Source organism: Podarcis gaigeae, assembly GCF_964106915.1.
Source record: "Podarcis gaigeae genome assembly, chromosome: 5".
Taxonomy (NCBI): domain Eukaryota; kingdom Metazoa; phylum Chordata; class Lepidosauria; order Squamata; family Lacertidae; genus Podarcis; species Podarcis gaigeae.
In genome coordinates, this window is record NC_139681.1 from 26216561 (window position 1) to 26234389 (window position 17829).

Sequence of the window (17829 nt, forward strand, 5' to 3'; positions counted from 1 at the left end):
TTTGGCAAGTAGACTTAAAAAAGTTTTAAATGAAGTAATTCACAAGGACCAGGCAGGCTTTCTCCCAGGTAGACATTTGTTTGCTAATACAAGGAACATTATTGACATCTTGGAACTTTTGCAAACAGATATAAACACAAAAGCAGTGTTAATTTTTATAGATGCGGAGAAGGCCTTCGACAATATCTCCTGGAAATTTATGAAGGGAAATTTAAAAGAAATGGGAGTGGGACGGGGCTTTGAGAATGGGATTGATGCAATATATTCAGAACAAAAGGCTAAATTAATAGTCAACAATGTGGTTACAGAAGAGTTTAAAATCGAAAAAGGAACATGACAAGGCTGCCCTATTTCCCCTTTGTTATTTATTTCGGTTCTGGAGGTGCTCCTGAATATGATTAGAGGGGACCGGTTGGTGGAAGGAATTCAGGTCGGAGCGAAACAATATAAACTTAAAGCTTTTGCAGATGACCTAGTTTTGACCCTGCAGGAGCCAGAATCTAGTACGAAAAGAGTATTACAATTGATTCAAGATTTTGGTTGGGTGGCGGGATTTAAATTAAACAAACAGAAAACTAAGGTATTGGAAAAAAATTTGACAAATACAGAGTCAGAACGGTTTCAGAGAGAGACAGAATTAAATGTGGTTAAAAAAGTAAAGTACCTAGGGGTAAATATAACAGCAAAAAATCTGAGTCTATTTAAGGACAATTATGAAAAATGTTGGTCAGAAATTAAGAGAGACTTAGATATTTGGACAAAATTGAAACTTTCATTGCTAGGCCGAATTGCTGCTATCAAGATGAATTGCCAAAAATGTTGTTTTTGTTCCAAACACTACAGATTGTGGACAAGACGGAGTGCTTCCGGAAGTGGCAGAGAGACATCTCTAAGTTTGTCTGGCAGGGCAAAAAGCCCAGAATTAAGTTTAAGATATTAACTGATGAGAAAGAAAGAGGGGGCTTTGCCCTGCCAGACCTAAAGCTGTACTATGAGGCCGCAGCTTTCTGCTGGCTAAAAGACTGGCTACTTCTCGAGGACACTGACGTTCTGGATCTGGAAGGTTTTAACAATGCTTTTGGTTGGCATGCATACTTATGGTATGACAAGGTTAAGATCAATAAGGCCTTTAAGAACCATATTGTCAGAAAAGCAGTGTTTAATGTCTGGACAAAATATAAAGACTTATTGGAAAATAAAACTCCAAGGTGACTTTCACCGCTGGAAGCTAAGGCCCGAAAAAGACCCAATATGGAGGCCAAATGGCCAAAATATTGGGAAATATTAGAAAAAGATGGAGACAATTGGAAACTGCAGAGTTTGGAGAAAATGAAGGATAAAGTGTGAGACTGGTTACATTACGCTCAGATTAAAGAAGTTTTTAAAAATGACAAAAAGTTAGGGTTCCAGGTGGAGAAATCGAAATTGGAAACAGAACTGTTAGAACCTAAGACTAAGGTACTTTCAAGAATGTATAACTTGCTGTTAAAATGGAATACACAAGATGAAATGGTTAAATCGGCTATGATAAAGTGGGCACAGGACATTGGGCATAATATCATGTTTGAGGACTGGGAAAGGTTGTGGACCAAGGGGCTGAACTTCACTGCATGTAATGCTTTGAAGGAAAATGTAATGAAAATGATATATAGATGGTACATGACCCCAGTTAAACTTGCCAAAATATACCATTTGTCTGATAACAAATGTTGGAAATGTAAAGAAAATGATGGAACATTCTTTCACCTCTGGTGGACCTGCCCTAGAGTGAAGGCCCTCTGGGAAATGATATATAAGGAGCTGAAAAAGGTATTTAGGTATACCTTTACTAAGGAACCAGAGGCCTTCCTTTTGGGTATTGTCGGCCAGAAGGTGTTAAAGAAGGACTGAACATTTTTTATGTATGCAACAATGGCAGCAAGGGTACTCATCGCTAAGCACTGGAAAACTCAAGATCTACCCACACTGGAAGAGTGGCAGATGCAACTGATAGACTATATGGAATTAGCTGAGATGACCGGCAGAATCCGAGACCTGGGAGAAGAGAAGGTTGAAGAAGATTGGAAGAAATTTAAGATTTATTTAAAAAAAGCATTGTAATTTGGTTGAATGTTAAGATGGAGGCTAGATCATAAATAATTGACTACCACTAAATTAGATGCAATTAGGATGCTAAGTGAGATTGAGGAAAAATCATAAACCTTTGGGAGAAATATTAGATTATATTTTAAATGAATGGGACATAAGAATGTAAACAAGATGGTAAATTGCGGGCAAGAACTGACAATGATGCAAGTGGGAGCGGGAGATGTGAGGAAGTCTAAAGAAGTGAAGAAAATATGTTATGATATATGTTATATTGTTCATTATATTTGCATTTATGTTTAAAAATCTTAATAAAAATATATTTTTTTAAAAAAAAGGTATTGGAGTTGTGCTGGCCACACTGCCTACCCAGCAGCCCATTAGCTAATGTGCTGCATTCAGGTATAGTGAAAGCATCCATTGTTGAAGCAGGATTAAATTGCCAGTAGTGGGGGGTGCCATTTTGTCCTTTGCCTCAGGCAGCAAATTGCCTTGGGCTGGCCCTATTCTCCTGGGGAACAATTCTCCTGAGGCTTAGTCTTGATCTGAGGGCATTGCATAATCCTAGAGCCACAATAAACACCTAGAAGAGAGACTGTGCAGATGAGTGATTACTTCACCCTGACATTTGTGTGTTATTTCTTCAGCCTGTGTACAAATAGGCACAGCTGGGGAAGATGGCTGAAAAAATAATTGTACACTATTGCAAATAATAACCAGATGTTGCCTCTGATCTACTTCAGCTTTCTATGAGTAAATAAATTAATATCTGTGCTGTCTAATAAAATATGGACAAGAAGAAATGAGAATTGAGTTCATTGAAGGCACTGCGTTAAAAAATTAATTAGGGCTGTGCAGGTTGTAAATCACAGATCATTCTGCAGTGCTTTGCATGAAAAGGGAGATATGCTTAGAAAGGTCTGTAGGGACGCGGTGAAATACTACCAATCCCAGAAGGCAAAATATGGCCTCTGGAATAGAACACTGGTAACTCTGGGGATTTTTTTTTTAAAAAAATAATTATTATTTTCAATTAAGAGCCGGTTCCTTGGTCTCAAAGATGTTTGCAGAACCTGAAAGCATGTGAGCATATTTAAAGTAAGCAATGGAGCTGGAAGAAAACACTGCAGAAATCTGAAATTTCCCCAAAATGTCTCCTGCATTTTGGACACTTGTAAATCTTGCTTTTAACAACTTAGTTTCCAGGGAAGCTTAAAAACAACAACCCCAAAACGATGCATTGGCAGATATAATTACGTGTCAGCTTGTAAAGTCTAATACTTTTACATATAGACTAAAAAATGTTCAACCATATCTAAAATTGGGAATCAGGTTTATTTGTTTTGTGTGTTTGTGTGTGCGCCAGGGAATATATAAATTCAAATTGTAGTTGCATTTCAGGGAAAGTATTGCTTTACTTCACAGCAGAATATCATGTTTGAAAGTGGTTGGTTATGCACAGGACTCCCTTTGATGAGGATGATGAATGGAACCATGTGAGCAGACAGGCCTTTAAGGTATTCCATAGCTGCCAATGCTAAAGGCTTTCCTGCTGGGATGCAGTCAGTCTACAGCAGCAAATGTGTTTGTGTGTGTTAGGAGTGACTTCAATATTCCGCCATGGTGAAAACCAAATGGTGAAAAAGAGGAAGAGCAAAAGACAGGTGAACCTCCTTTTCTAATGCACTGCAAGATTCACACCAGCAGGGTAGAAGGTGGGCAGCAGCAGAACAAGCCAATCAGGTGCCTGGGGCAGTGCGCATCCCCTGCACCCAGGGGCAGGGCCAGCCGCCCGTGGGGGCGGGGTGAGATGGGGCAGGATGTTCCGCAGAGCCTCCAAGGACTCTGCCTACCTCCTCCCCCTCAGCCACCCTACAGCTGAGGGGGAGGCAGCGGGTTGACCGTTTGGGACAGCATGGAGCCTGTGGGTACCCAAACCACTGTGTCACTCCCAGGAGAGACTCATGACTCAGGTGTGCTGCAGGCCCCGCGGTGAGTGCCACCTGCCATTTTGTCACCCCTCTCAATGGTGACACTCGGGGTGACCTGCCCTGCTTCCTTCACCCCTGAAGGTGGGTGGGTATTTTTCCTTTCCCTTCCCCTCATTTATTCAAAAAAAACCACAAATACCAGTTTGTTTATGTGAAGCACCACCTCCAGAGTAGACTAGTGGACTAGTTTGTCCTCTGTTCCTGTGGCATGTCAGGCGATATAAGGACTGTTGGTCCTATGGTTCAGAATGCTTCAGAATGAGTCTTCTTTGCTCACTCTACCTCTGAATCTCTGGTGTCAGAGAAAAACCAGATGCAAACATTTCTGTAACTTCATGGAAGCAGCTTTTGATGTTGGATATCCTTCTACAAGGAAGACCTAGCTCTTCACCCTTAAACATCCTCCCAGGGACCTTAGAATTGTAGCCTAAGTATCATAATCTAGAAGTCAATGAAGAGCTACTCTAACTCTTAGGAAATTATTAAACAACTCAATCACATCAAGCTTTCAAAAACGTATTCATGAAAAAAGTCTTGAATTAAAATATGAAAAAGGGCAATAATACCCAATAATATTTGAATAATAGTGTGAATGGTAGTTTGTCCTTGTTAAGAGTTGGAACCAATTTGCTGCAATGATATACTTTAAAGATTATCCTTCATGAATTTCCATGACAAATAATCTCTAGATGTGTGAATATTGAAAGTATTTCATTTTCATTTTCAGCATTTTGACAGCGCAGTCAACATTTGACAATATCTGGTCAGGAGCAGTAAGTATTTGACATATAGCAATCAACATTTGACAGTATCTGATAGATTGTAGCAGTCTCTCTATTTAATAGTATTAAAGAGATGACTTGGAACATAATTTTATAATATGTTAACTTATCTATACATGTATCCAATCAAATGTTGATATGATTTTTTATAAAAAATTCTGAAAACTGAATGTTGGGTTTGCAGCACAAATGTCAACACAAAAGCAATTAGAGTCAGAGTGGTATCGTGGTTAGAGTGTTGGCTAGAGTTCAAATCCCCATTTAGCCATCCATGAAGGTCACTGGGTGATCTCAGGCCTGCCATGATCTCTCTGCCTAACCAACTTCACTGGGTTGTTATGGGGATAAAACAGGGAGCAGAGGACCATCCACACCACTCTTGGCTCCTGAGAGGAAAGTTGGGGGTAGAAACAAATCTTTTAAAATCCAAGTTATGACCTTTTCTGTTTGCCCAGGTAGCTACTTCTTGTGAGTTTGTTAATTCACAATCTTCTAGAGACTAACCAGGCAAGAAACAAACACTAGGCTTCAAAAATCAACCAATAATAAAGAATTTGAGATGTGGATAAGTGAGCATTAAAACTCATGATTGCCTGCTTTTGGAAGGAGCTTAAAAGAATTCTGGTATTAAAAGGTTTGGAGTATAGCTTTGGTGGAAAGGTTGACAAATAAATTAAAGTGGGCTAGAGGTACTAAAAAGAGGGATCAGAATGGTTTGATTTTGTAATGTATGTGAGCAATTTTTCATTTGTAAGAAATAATAATGAGGGGTTGGTATACATATATTTGATAAAAGTGTCATGGGTACCAATAGCAAATGGTTTCGCTCTGTACATATTCCTGTGTGCAATGACGAGACTTAGGAGAATTCAAGGTGTGATAGATGTGCAACCATGAGGGGGGGGGTCAGAGGGGAGTCCAGAATGCTTAATCGGCATTTTAATATGCTGGACAGAAGGGGGAAAATGGAGCTGTGCATGAAAGAAAATGGGGCTTCAGTTTAGCATTGCTCAGGTTGTCAAAAACCATGACCTTGACAAGTCATATTTGTATAGCAAGTCACTCTTTATTGTTTCTCCTCAAGATGAGACACCCATCTGTCAAGTTTAGTACAGCAGTTGGAGAGGGAAATGGTTGCCAGGGCTTATTATTTGACATGCTGTTGACACAAAGCCATTCTTGACTGGAGGGAATTCCCTGATTGCAGAGAAACAGGATGAAATACAAATTAGCTAACAGAGACATCAACAAGCATTGCACCCAGACATGGAAGAGGTCCCAGAAATCCCTCACGGGTGTAGATCAATCACGCCGGTTCTGAATCAGGATTTGAGGAACCACGCCCTTCCTGGATATCATCTTATTGACACTTGGTGATTTATTGATCCCTGGTTGCTTCTCTGCTTTTCTTCTCAGTCTTTAAGTTAAAAAGGAACCTCCAAAGTCACCTAATGTTTTTTGCTTTTGGCAAAATCTGGTGACAACCTAGGGAGGAGCAGAACGCAGAAATGTCACTAGTTTTATCAAAATGCTTTGCAGTTCCCTCAACGTTTTGTAGATGTTTTGTCCAGTCAGGAACCTCAAAATTCACATTAGTATTTCACTTCAGGCAGTGCTTGGTTTCAACATGTTTATTTCTGAAGCTTTCTAACACATGCTGGTTATTATTAGCAAATCACATAAGTAAGATGGGCTTTGCAGGAGCTGAACTGCTCATCCGAAGCATCCATGATATAACTTTGCTGTTTTGTTGATTAAAACATGAAACAAGCATAAAATATGCCCCCCCCCCCTAGATATGTGCAAGTAAAAGCCCGAAAAAACATTTATTTATTGGGAGCCCGACATCTTTCTTAGTCTTTTACCCCCTGCCTTTAACAATAATCTTGTATGAAGGAAATAATAAGTGGATGAAGCTTTTCCTATTTTGCCATGGTGAGTACAAGTCAACTATCTATCTATATATATATAGATATATAGATATATATAGTCTATTCATTTATAAATGATCATGCACTGTTCAAAATACTGACCTGTTTTCTAGGTTAGTTCCATGAAAACAAGAAAACCAGTAATTCTGCATGAATGTTGCTAAAGTATGGATAACAGAGTATCTTTCTCCCAGGAGAACAGCCAGCACACCAGCTAAAGTTGATGGTAGGCACCATGATCTACATATGTTTCCAACAGCGAAAGTGGACCTAATAGCAAGCTATGAAACTGATCTTTGAGGAGGATTTTTGATTAGAATGGGTCGAAAACCATTTCTATTGAGAGCTGGACTACCTATGAGGCAGGGTGAAGCAGCAACCTCAGGTAGTAAAAATGCAAGAGGTGACACCCCTGTAGGCAGTGCTTTTTCCTTTAAAAATAATGTTTAGGGGTACTCTCATTTTCCTACTCATATTGAAATACTGCCCCTCAATGATGACAAATTTAGATTCACAAAATGTTTAGGGGTATGCATACCTCTGTGTCCCCCCAGAAAAAAGGACTGTCTGTAGGCATCTCACCCCCACTGCTTCTGCTTCTACCAGAAACAACCCAGGTAAGGGAGGTGGTGGCAGAGCAACACTGTTCCATTGCTGAGCAATGTTGCTGGTCTGCTCCACCTCTGGGGTGCAGAGAGGCCAATGGCAATGCTCTCCTGAATGCCTCCCTCTCAAGGACTCTTGGTAAGAGAGAGGCATTCTAGAAACCTTTGCAGAATTTGGTCCCTGCCCCAGCTTTTCAAGGGTTTGCCCTGGAAAGGAAGCTGTTGCAGAGCCTCAAGCCCCCCACATCATGGGCGCAGTGACGGGATGTTTTGCCTCAGGCACCGAAATGTATCGGGCCAGACCTTCTTCTATGGCCTGATAAGCCACTAGCTAACGGCCCCTCCAGATTGTTTGGATTGAACTTTAGTTTATTGGATCTCAACCAGCTCATCACTGAAGCCTAGGCTCTTATCAGTGGAAGAGGGATACTATGAGCAATCAAGCTCCTATCTGGCCAGGTCTATGGGCTCCAAGATATCTTAAAGTCTGCTAGACACATGTGAGGGATCTAAGACAGATGAAACTGTTCTTTTTCTGATGATATAGTGCCTCTGCTCCCTTTGCTTTTTAAAAACAGCAGCACATAAATCTATCCTGGAGTCTATTTATCATTTGAAACGAAGGTTATAAAAAGAAACCTGGGGTTGTATCCAATACGTCAGCAGTATTCTGCTCACATAGCAGGACTTCTCCTTTCTCTGACACCCCCTCCCCCAAAAGAAATTCTGCTTCAGAGCATCCTTCAACCCTCTGGAGCAGATTTTGAGGGTGGGAGGGTGGGCTCAGAGACAAGAACAGAAGGTAGAAGTTCCATTGTGCATGCAGAAGTTGGCAAGTGGAAAGGCAACATTGATATAACCCTGGTATCCAGATTTCTTGTATTTTTATCCAAAATTTGGGTGGCCATGTAGTTCCAGCAGAAGAAAATTTTAAAGCCCCAGAATGGTAAAACCTTAGCAGGACCAACCAAAATAACAAGACTTTAAGCTTTTGTATAGGTGATGGTGATGATGTTTTTAGACAAGAGAGAGAGAGAAAGTTCATATCGAAGGGAGATGTTTCACAATATATCAGCTCCTTCGCATCATCGGTTTCTTTCTCTGTGCAAACAAGTCATTGCCAGGTTTCTTGGGGAAATGGTATAATGGCTGCTTTTCTCTTTGACAGTAAGTGTCAGTACAGTTTATCCTTTGTGTCAAGGCAAAATGTTGGAAATAGATGCAATTGAAGTGCTACTATCCCAAGGGGTGATGTTTGGATAAACCCCTTTTCTCTGTGAACCGAGATATATAAGCCCCAACTGTTCTATCTAGAGTTCCCTAGGAAGAGGTATTGACTTATACCACTCAGGGAATTGTAGCTTTGGGAAGGGAACTGGGATCTTCTAATGATTCTTAGCACCCTTAACCAACTGCAGTTCTCAGGATACAGGAAGCCATGGTTGTTGAAAGTGGTATGATACAGCTTTAAATGTATAGTGCAGATGCAGCCTCAGATTCAGGTCTGCAAGGAGAGTGCAGGCTAAACCGGCATCTTTTTCTGTCCCACGTAGGCTTCTTGGAAACATGAACAATTATAAGTTTCCTGCTGCTTTTGGAGCCAAACCCATATCTCTCTAATGGACCAAAGCATGCTTTGCGAGCACCTTTGTCATTTTTCAGAAGCCCAAAGTTGTAATGGCATCATTCTGCACACACAGAGAGTCCGTTTTAGTTATGAAATGGTGATTTTCGAGAAAGCAACTGAGAATCATTTCTTGGAAGAATGACTCATACACCTGAAGGAGCTCTGGCAAATATCTGATGCAACAGCTCAGGGAAACTGGCAATTTTGTTCAGTGACTAAAAGCCTCTGCTAAAAGGAGGGTATGGGGGGTATGCCTCCTGCTATGTTGCCACTGATGTTGTTTTGTGCTAGATGGGGACTCAGTTGACTCTCCCACACTTGCAAGGAATGCAGAGTTGGGGGTTTGGAGGGCCCCATGGGCTACCCCTGCCCCTATGCCACACCAGGTCTCCGTTCCTTCCTTTTCAATCTATCTGTAGTTGATACTCATGAGATCCAGTCGCCAGGCAGCAAGACAGTGAGATAAGCAGGCAAAGGAGCAAGGGAGGTTGGCAGGACATACTGGTGTTTGCAGGACCATGGACAGCTCTTACCAAGCAACTTGCTCTGATGAAGGGTAAGCAGATGCCTTATGAGCTTCTGACACCACTCCATCCCTCCTAAATTATGTACACCAAATGTGGTTACGTGCATGATAACAAAGTGAAGGCATGAGTGACTTGTCAGGATCCATTCCCAATTAAAAATAAAATTTAAAAAAACAACAACAACAAACCACAGATAATCTCAAGACGGAGTAATCTGGTGTAGGCCCTCCAACACATCAATAGTGTATTTGCATATGATTATGGAGGCTGAAAGGGTTAAAGATGTTGGCCTTTCTTTTTTCAAGTCATCTTGAACAACTACTTGATCTAGCTGCAGCATTCAGAGCTGGTAGTTGTCCTAAAATCAAAAAGGAAATGTGGTCTCTGGGGTCTCTTGTTTGCAAACTGATCACAGATCTCAAGTGCAACCCACATCTCCATTCCTCCTGCAACCAACTTTTCTTTGCTTTCTGCAGCATGCTTCTGAATATCTGTAACAATCTTCAAACAGAAAGCAAGGACCCATCCTCCAACATTTCTCCAATGGGAATAGGGACAGAGTGCTGCTGTGCTCAGATCTTGCTTAGGAACTTCTCATAGACATCTGGTTGGCCACTGTGAGAACAGGATACTGGACTAGATGGGCCATTGGCTTCATCAGGCAGGTTCTTCTTATGCTCTTACAGCCCTCTCTCTTGACTCTGGCCCTACCCAGTTTTGGCTCCAGTCCCAATCTCTCCTTGCACATGGTCTCTGAAAGATTGCTCTAAAGAAACATGACCCTTGACAGAGAAAGGTTCCCCCTCTCCTGATATACAAATGTTTTGTTGCTTAGAAATAAGAGATACAATACTAATATCTTTAAACAACAATTAATGTCATGAGAAATCAGAAACCTTAGTATCATTAGTATGTGGCTTAAATCCTTCAGTAGAGCTTTATCAGAAATTTCCATTAAAAAACAAACAACAAGCTTAGAATAGGTTTACCAGAACAACAATTGATTATTTTAAGAAGATGATCTCGACAAATTAACAGCTGAGAGCCATTCATATTACTATAAATAATACAGGTGATATAAACTACAGGATACAAAGGCTCTTGTCTTAAATCAGTTCTGCTCAGTGAACTGTGAACTGGCTTCACCAGAAAAAAAATGTGTTCAGAGGTGAACTGCTGATGTTGTGGTATTTATTTATGCCAGTTTGTCCACCCTGAAACCACAAAGGTCATTTTAAAAACCACTGGTACTGATTCATTCAAATAACCACACACCCATTTTGTTATGTTGAAAGAGTTTCATGAAATTCTTCAGTCCTCTTAGAGGTGTTTGGAACTGTCCATTTCAGTTTCTCTTGTTTTTCTTTTATCTTTTTAATCTTAAAACAAACTTGCATAACTCACCTTTTTGAAACAAAATGTCTGAATAGAAGCTCAGCCATCCTTCACACTTTTCCAAATTTTGCAATGCAGTTTTCCAGCCATGTGCAGAAAAATACACATACGTGATGAATATATTAATGGAAATAACATACAAAAATTCATTATATATGGGGAAATTGCTTTGCCGAAATGTGTATATTAGGCAAACAAATCAGAACAAATACTCAATAAAGGGCATGGACTAATCTCTGTGTAAGTGTCAGGGACTGCACAGAGGAGGAATGGTGGAGACCGCCTGCCCAGCCTGACCCTTCCAGAGAAGAAGAAGACAGTTCAGAATTACAACGGGGGTTTGAGGGAGGTCACAGCTCAGAGGCAGATGAGGGGGGAAGCTGGGAAATAATGGGAGAGGAGGAGGCAGAACCGGAGCGGCAGCTGGCTTACACAGTGTATTAGAAAGCATCCCAGACCTTCCATCTCCCAGAACCTGGTGAGCCTTAAAAATAGGAGAGCAAAGAGCTCTAAGACAGAGGGCACATAACAGCAACTATAGAAGTGACAAATGAGGAACTGGGAGAGATGGGGAGAGGAGATTCACTTGCCATTATCCAAGAGGCTGGGTTCTATAGCCTCTCTTTGTAAATATTGAAATAAATAACGACGGCAAGAAACCTTTTCTTGTCTTTATACTTTCCTGGGCAACCAGCTGGGAGCTGCTGACAGTTGTGTCAGTTGTGACCTCATTCTGATGCTGTCCACCTGAAGAATAGGCAGGGCCATTGTGGCCTCATGTTGATGCTGCCTGCCTAAAGGAGAGAGACTGGCCATTGTGACCTCAGTTGCTGCTGCTAACTGAAGGAGAGACTTCCATTATGACCTCATGTTGCTGATGCCCGACTGAAGGACAAAGACTGGCCATTGTGAAGTCATGTTGATGCTGTTCAGCTGAAGCATACTGACTTTTGTGGACTTCTTGGTCATGAAGCCCAGCTAAAGGTTAGAGAAACTGGGCAGGGAGCCTTTCAGTAGCTATTGCCCATCCAAAAGTGAGAAAGATAACATTCCTTGTGTCCAAGTAGTAAAGCAAAGAGGTCAGAATCAAAGGACCCTCAGCGCCACCCGTAGGGGAGTTGATGACGAGTGAGGAAGTTGGAGAAAAAAGGAGTGGAGGGTCACTCGGAAGAACACTATTATTCCAAGAGTCTGTGTTCCAAGCCTCTCTCTGTAAATATTGAACAAAAAGCAGATGGTAAGAACTTTTCCTTGTCTTATCCATTCCCGGCAACCTGCCATGGGAGTTGCTTCCTCTGCCACCCGAGAGGACAGGACTGCACTCCCCTGGCATCAGCAGGTTTGCAGCTTAGAGGTTGCTCCTGGATTCAATATTGCCACTGGAGCCTCAAGTAGCCTTGGTTGTTGGGAGTGCCTTTTTCAGCTACAGCTAGTTCACCAGGTACACCCCCTTTTTGACAGTGATGTCTTGGCCACGGTACTCCATGCTCTGGTAACTTCCACTTTGGATGAGTGCAATGCACTGGGTGGGGGACTGCTCTTGAAGACGACTCGGAAATGTTCATTGACCCAAAATCCAGCAGTCAGAATACTGGCTGGGGTTCCATTTAAAGGTAAAGGGACCCCTCACTATTATGTCCAGTCATGACTGACTCTGGGGTTGCGGTGCTCATCTCGCTTTATTGGCCAAGGGAGCCGGCGTACAGCTTCCGGGTCATGTGGCCAGCATGACTAAGCTGCTTCTGGCAAACCAGAGCAGTGCACGGAAACACTTTTTACCTTCCTGCCGGAGCGGTACCTATTTATCTACTTGCACTTTGAGGTGCTTTTGAACTGCTAGGTTAGCAGGAGCAGGGACTGAGCAACGGGAGCTCACCTGGTCATGAGGATTTGAACCACTGACCTTCTGATCAGCAAGCCCTAGGCTCTGTGGTTTAACCCACAGCGCCAAACATTTTTAGATCTCACTTAATGCCTGCTTCAAAAGAACCAGACTGGCTGCCAGTTCATTTGCATATCCAATTTCATACCGCACAACTGTCTCGTTTTAAGTGAGAGATCCTGGAATCTAAGAAGCCAATCCTGGCTTCTGTTTGCGTCCCAGAATGGAATGCCCCATTTTTTTAGTCTGGCACTCTGGCGTGAGTCCTTGTGCCAGAGTGCTAGACTAAAACATGCTCACTTGGGCACAGGGTCGTGCCAGAGCTGTGGTGTACCCTGCTGATGAGCATCGTAGCACTGTGCCAAAAGGCTCTCCCTTTCTGATGTCCTGATTTGGGGAATGAAAATGTTGGAGGGTATGCAATTCAAGGTGCTCACATTAGTGTTTAAAGCCCTAAATGACTGAGGCCCCAAATACCTGAAAGACCGCCTGCCTCCTTTCCTACAAATGCTCTTCTGTGCCCAGATCAGCAGATTCTTCCTCCCTCAGAAGCTCAACAGTGTGTGGCTTGGGAGAAAACATTCTCTGTGGCATCCCCAGAGTTATGGAATTCCCACAGTCTAAAACTGTTCTTAATATTGTGTTTAAATGTTGTAACCTGCTCCAGGACCTTAGAATGAAGGATGAATAAAATAGTAGTAACAACAACAACATTTCTCTGCACATTTCCCTAATATAAACCTGTTTATACATATTATTTGATTGGAGAAATGCATCGTAGAATTCAGAGAAGCAAAAATTTTGAGCGGCATTTCAGTTCACATACGATTTCAGGAAATGTGAATTAGGTGGGCTTGCAATAAAATGCAACACCCCCGCCAAAAAATAAAATAAAAAATCTCCTCCATCTGTATTGATAGCAACATGAGGAATATGGAAAGAAAACAAGAAAGGCTGGATGCCAAATGTATGTATGACTTGTACGTTATAACAAGGAATGAGTTATACAGCTTCCCCCAGCAATACAAGTTGCCTTTGCTTCAGTGTTCTGTTCAATGTTCAGTCTTGTCTGGAATATTTTTATGTTAGAACAAAACTCACAAGTTTTATAGGGAATTTATTGCTCTGCTTAGAAAACAATCATAAGCATGACAGTTGAATTATTGTGGTGGGTTGTCTACACAGCAAGGGAGTCTTTAGTGCACAGCTGAGGGCAGAAAGATGTCTTGGTCTGAATTCCATCTGCATCCATCTCCACACCGCATCTCTTTTACCTCCCATTGTGTTTGGGGGTACAGATGGCGAAGGATCAACCCACGAATCATTTAAGCTATTACTCTGGAGTCAGGCTTGTCATGAAATTTGGGAATCATCCCCTCCTCTTTTCTTGGCAATTCTCTTTTGCCTGCATTCTCTGCTGTGACTTTTTAAAATGGAAGATATAGCATCTTCAATACTACTGCCCAAGGTTGTTACTGCTGATTTATGCGCAAAGCACAACCATGAATTCTCAGGGCAAAAAACCCCCCGCATGACAGCAACTTAGTATCATCCTCAAAGTCGGCCAAACCCAACATTGCTGCCGGAATATTTCTGTCTAGAGGTACAGAGCTCAGCGGGATTGCAGGGTGCAATGCCAATTAAATATTTGATGGCTGTGAGATAATTCACTAGTGAGACCTTTGAGGTTTTAACAGCCTCTTTTATGATTAGCTAAATCTATATCATTTCCTTGTGATTTTTCCCAGAATCTACAAAGACTGCCTTTGCTCTTGGTTGTTTATTAAGGGAGTCTGCTAACTTCCTTACTGCCGATCCTTCCCTCCCCAGTGCAACCCTTTATTAAGGGCACTTCCAGACTGCTGCTATTTTCAGATGAGATTCAGTCACATACCAGCAAATTCAGGTGGCACGATTAAAGTTGATTTGGAGCTCTTGCACAACAAACCCATCTCCCTGGGAAGGTGGACTTGCACAGGAAAATGTGGAATAATACTTGCTTGACGCAACGTGTTATAGTTCCCCAGAAACAAATATAACAGAATGCTCAATAAACAGCTGGTGCCTTCTAACCTACTGGCAATTTTTGCGCAAGCAAATCAGGTTGATTGCTCAATAAATAGGCCAGCTAGAAGCAACCTATGTTTTGTGATGGCTTCTTACTAGCCTAACCCTCCTCCCACTTTTCTTTCAAGAAAATAAAGTCCCACAACAGACAGTGTTGCTCAAGAAGGCAGCAGCTAGCTTTGGAAGCATAACTTTGGGAACTGCCGATGTGTTTGAACACATTGTTGATGTCCGTCCGCCTCAGGAGACAATGGAGGAGTGTGCCTTTGGGGGTGAAGTTAAGGTTACAGCACCTGCTGTGGTTGGAGAGACTGATACAGGAAAGGTGTGCTTTGTTGAAGCTGGGGCAGATGAAGGCATCCAGTTGTGCTGCTGCAGATGCACCATGGCATTTCTTCTCTCTGTGCTCCTCACAGAGGTCATTCCCATGGATGCACTACCCGACTGTCTGTCTCCAGGCACTATGAAGGCTCACCCATTCCTAATGAAGGTTCCTTGTCCATAATTCGGTGTGTCCAGGGTTATTTGGAACAGGGCAAGCCTCTGAAACCTCGGCTCACATCTTGATTTTGAAATGTGTAGCACCTTGCATCTATAAATTAGTTGGATGTGGTGAAATTGCTGTATTGATTGTTGGACGTAAGCTCAGCTATTAAGAGCTATTTATTCAGCATGTTTGGCACCTAGGATTCTGGAAACCAATGACCTCATTAATTTTCCGGATGTTCCTCTCAGATCTATATAAACAGACAAAGCAGAAATGTGAATTGATTTGCAGAGGCAACAATTAAGGGGCTGGGGGCTGCTTCAGTCTTTTGTCAAGTGCATTGTAGGACTTTCCACATTTCTTTATTAACTACCAGTTCTGTCGAGATGATTCTGAGCAAGTGTGAGGGTTATGTGATTTTTAAAAACAAAACACCGGGGGGGGGGGGGGGAGAGATGAAAGAATATCTTCCCTGCCTGTAGGAAATCAAACAAAGATGGGAGCTTCAGCAAAGAGTTCTACTTTCTTGAAAATATCCTGTTCCTGGGACTCTGCACCCCACACGTTCTACAATGCTTCACATAGAGCAGAGACTTGGTGAACAATGGGGCAGATTCATTTGAGTGGAGATAATTCTTTCAGGTTGTATCTTAGTATTCCTAAGGAACTCTTGAACCTCTGGTTTATGCTGTAGAGTCTACACCTATGCAGAAGTTGACTAGTGAAAACAGATTGCTGATTTTATTTGCAATTTTAAATAAAAATGTTATGCTGTTTCATGTAAACCAAGTTAGAGATTTATTTATTATTATTTCTGAGCAAGCAGTCTGTACAGCTGTTGTTAGACTACAACTCCCATCATCCCTGACCCTGACCAGCTGATGGGAGTTCAATGTCTGGAGGGCCACAGATTCCTCAGTTCTGGCCTAAAGTTGCACAGCCACACCATTGTCTTTGAGTGGCTTCAAAAAAACCACAGAAACACATAGCAATCGTATTGAAATAATTCTAATATAAGCAATATACAAAACTCAGAAATCAGCATAAAAGCAGCCCAAAATCAGCATAGAATCAGGCCAGCAAAATATTTATAGGTCTGATGAGGTTAAAATAAGAACAATAAATAGTAATGCCAATGTGTGCTATTAAAATTAAATATCCTCACCTGCTTATTTGTCTTGCACTTTTTCATAAGATTATGCTTCCCCTGGGAATTTAATCTCAATTATATCCAAGAATAGACGGCTTTGAACCTTGCAGTGAATTTCCCCACTTCTCTGAAATCTCTTTGCTTCCTCTCAAAGACATCTGAAACGACACCCCTTGTGTGAGAAGGTGGAGGGGGGAGATGTTTGGTTAGTCAACTTCCCTTCCTTACAAATTTCATTGAGATCAGAGACACCTATTTATAAAAGAGCACCCGATGCATAACTAATGTGAGTGAGGTTAAAATGAAAACTTTCATTTCATAATAAAGTAAGGGAGAAATGGTTTTCCAAGGAGATTTTGGGCAGGGTTATATTATTATTAGAAACTCCACAACAGGGAGGCTCCCCGCCCGCCCGCCCCCACAACATAAAGGTAAAGCGATGGGGAAAGTTTCTCCTTATGAATTTGTGTCTATGTCACACAGCAGAAAAAGAGAAGCGATCCAAACATAAGAACAGAACAATAATTAATAAGAATAAGAATAATAAGCCCTGCAGGATCCAGTCAATGGCTCATATAGTCCAGCATCCTGTTCTCATAGCACCAACCAGCATTGCGTGGGTGGCACTGTGGTTTAAACCACTGAGCCTCTTGGGCTTGCTGATCAGAAGGTTGGCGGTTCGAATCCCTGCGACAGGGTGAGCTCCCGTTTTTCTGTCCCAGCTCCTGCCAACCTAGCAGTTTGAAAGCACACCAGTGCAAGTAGATAAATAGGTGGCGGGAAGGTAAACGGAGTTTCCATGCGCTCTGGTTTCCGTCACGGTGTCCCGTTGTGCCAGAAGCAGTTTAGTCATGTTGGCCACATGACCTGGAAAGCTGCCTGTGGACAAATGCTGAGTCCCTTGGCCTGAAAGCAAGATGAGCGCCGCAACCCCATAGTCACCTTTGGTTGGACTTAACCATCCAGGGGTCCTTTACCCTTTACCTTTACCTTTGCTAGTAACCACTGATAGCCTTACACTTCATGAATTTGTCCAATCCTTTTTTTAAGCCATCCAGGGGGTCATCAATGCCTCCTGTGGGAGGGAGTTCTATAGTTCAGCTTTGTGCTGTGTGGAGAAGCGCTTCCTTCTGTCTGCTTGGACTCTTCGAACACCAGAGGTGAATTTAAGGGCAGCGTGAACATTTCTGCTGCACTGGGTGTTGAGCCTAAGGGTCGCCCTAGAACGTCCCAGCTATGATGCATTGAAAGCAGGATGTAAAGTGGGAGGCAGGGGGCACCGAATTTTGACTCGCACAAG

The 17829-nt window shown here is 42.1% G+C and overlaps 1 long non-coding RNA gene across 1 annotated transcript; it reads left to right on the top strand.

Annotated features, from left to right (window-relative positions):
- The first annotated feature begins 9950 nt into the window (after positions 1 to 9950).
- On the top strand, positions 9951 to 15397 carry LOC310845493. Its single transcript, XR_014564804.1, has 2 exons — positions 9951 to 11927; positions 15021 to 15397. It is a non-coding gene; the product is annotated as an uncharacterized lncRNA (long non-coding RNA).
- Positions 15398 to 17829: the final 2432 nt, after the last annotated feature.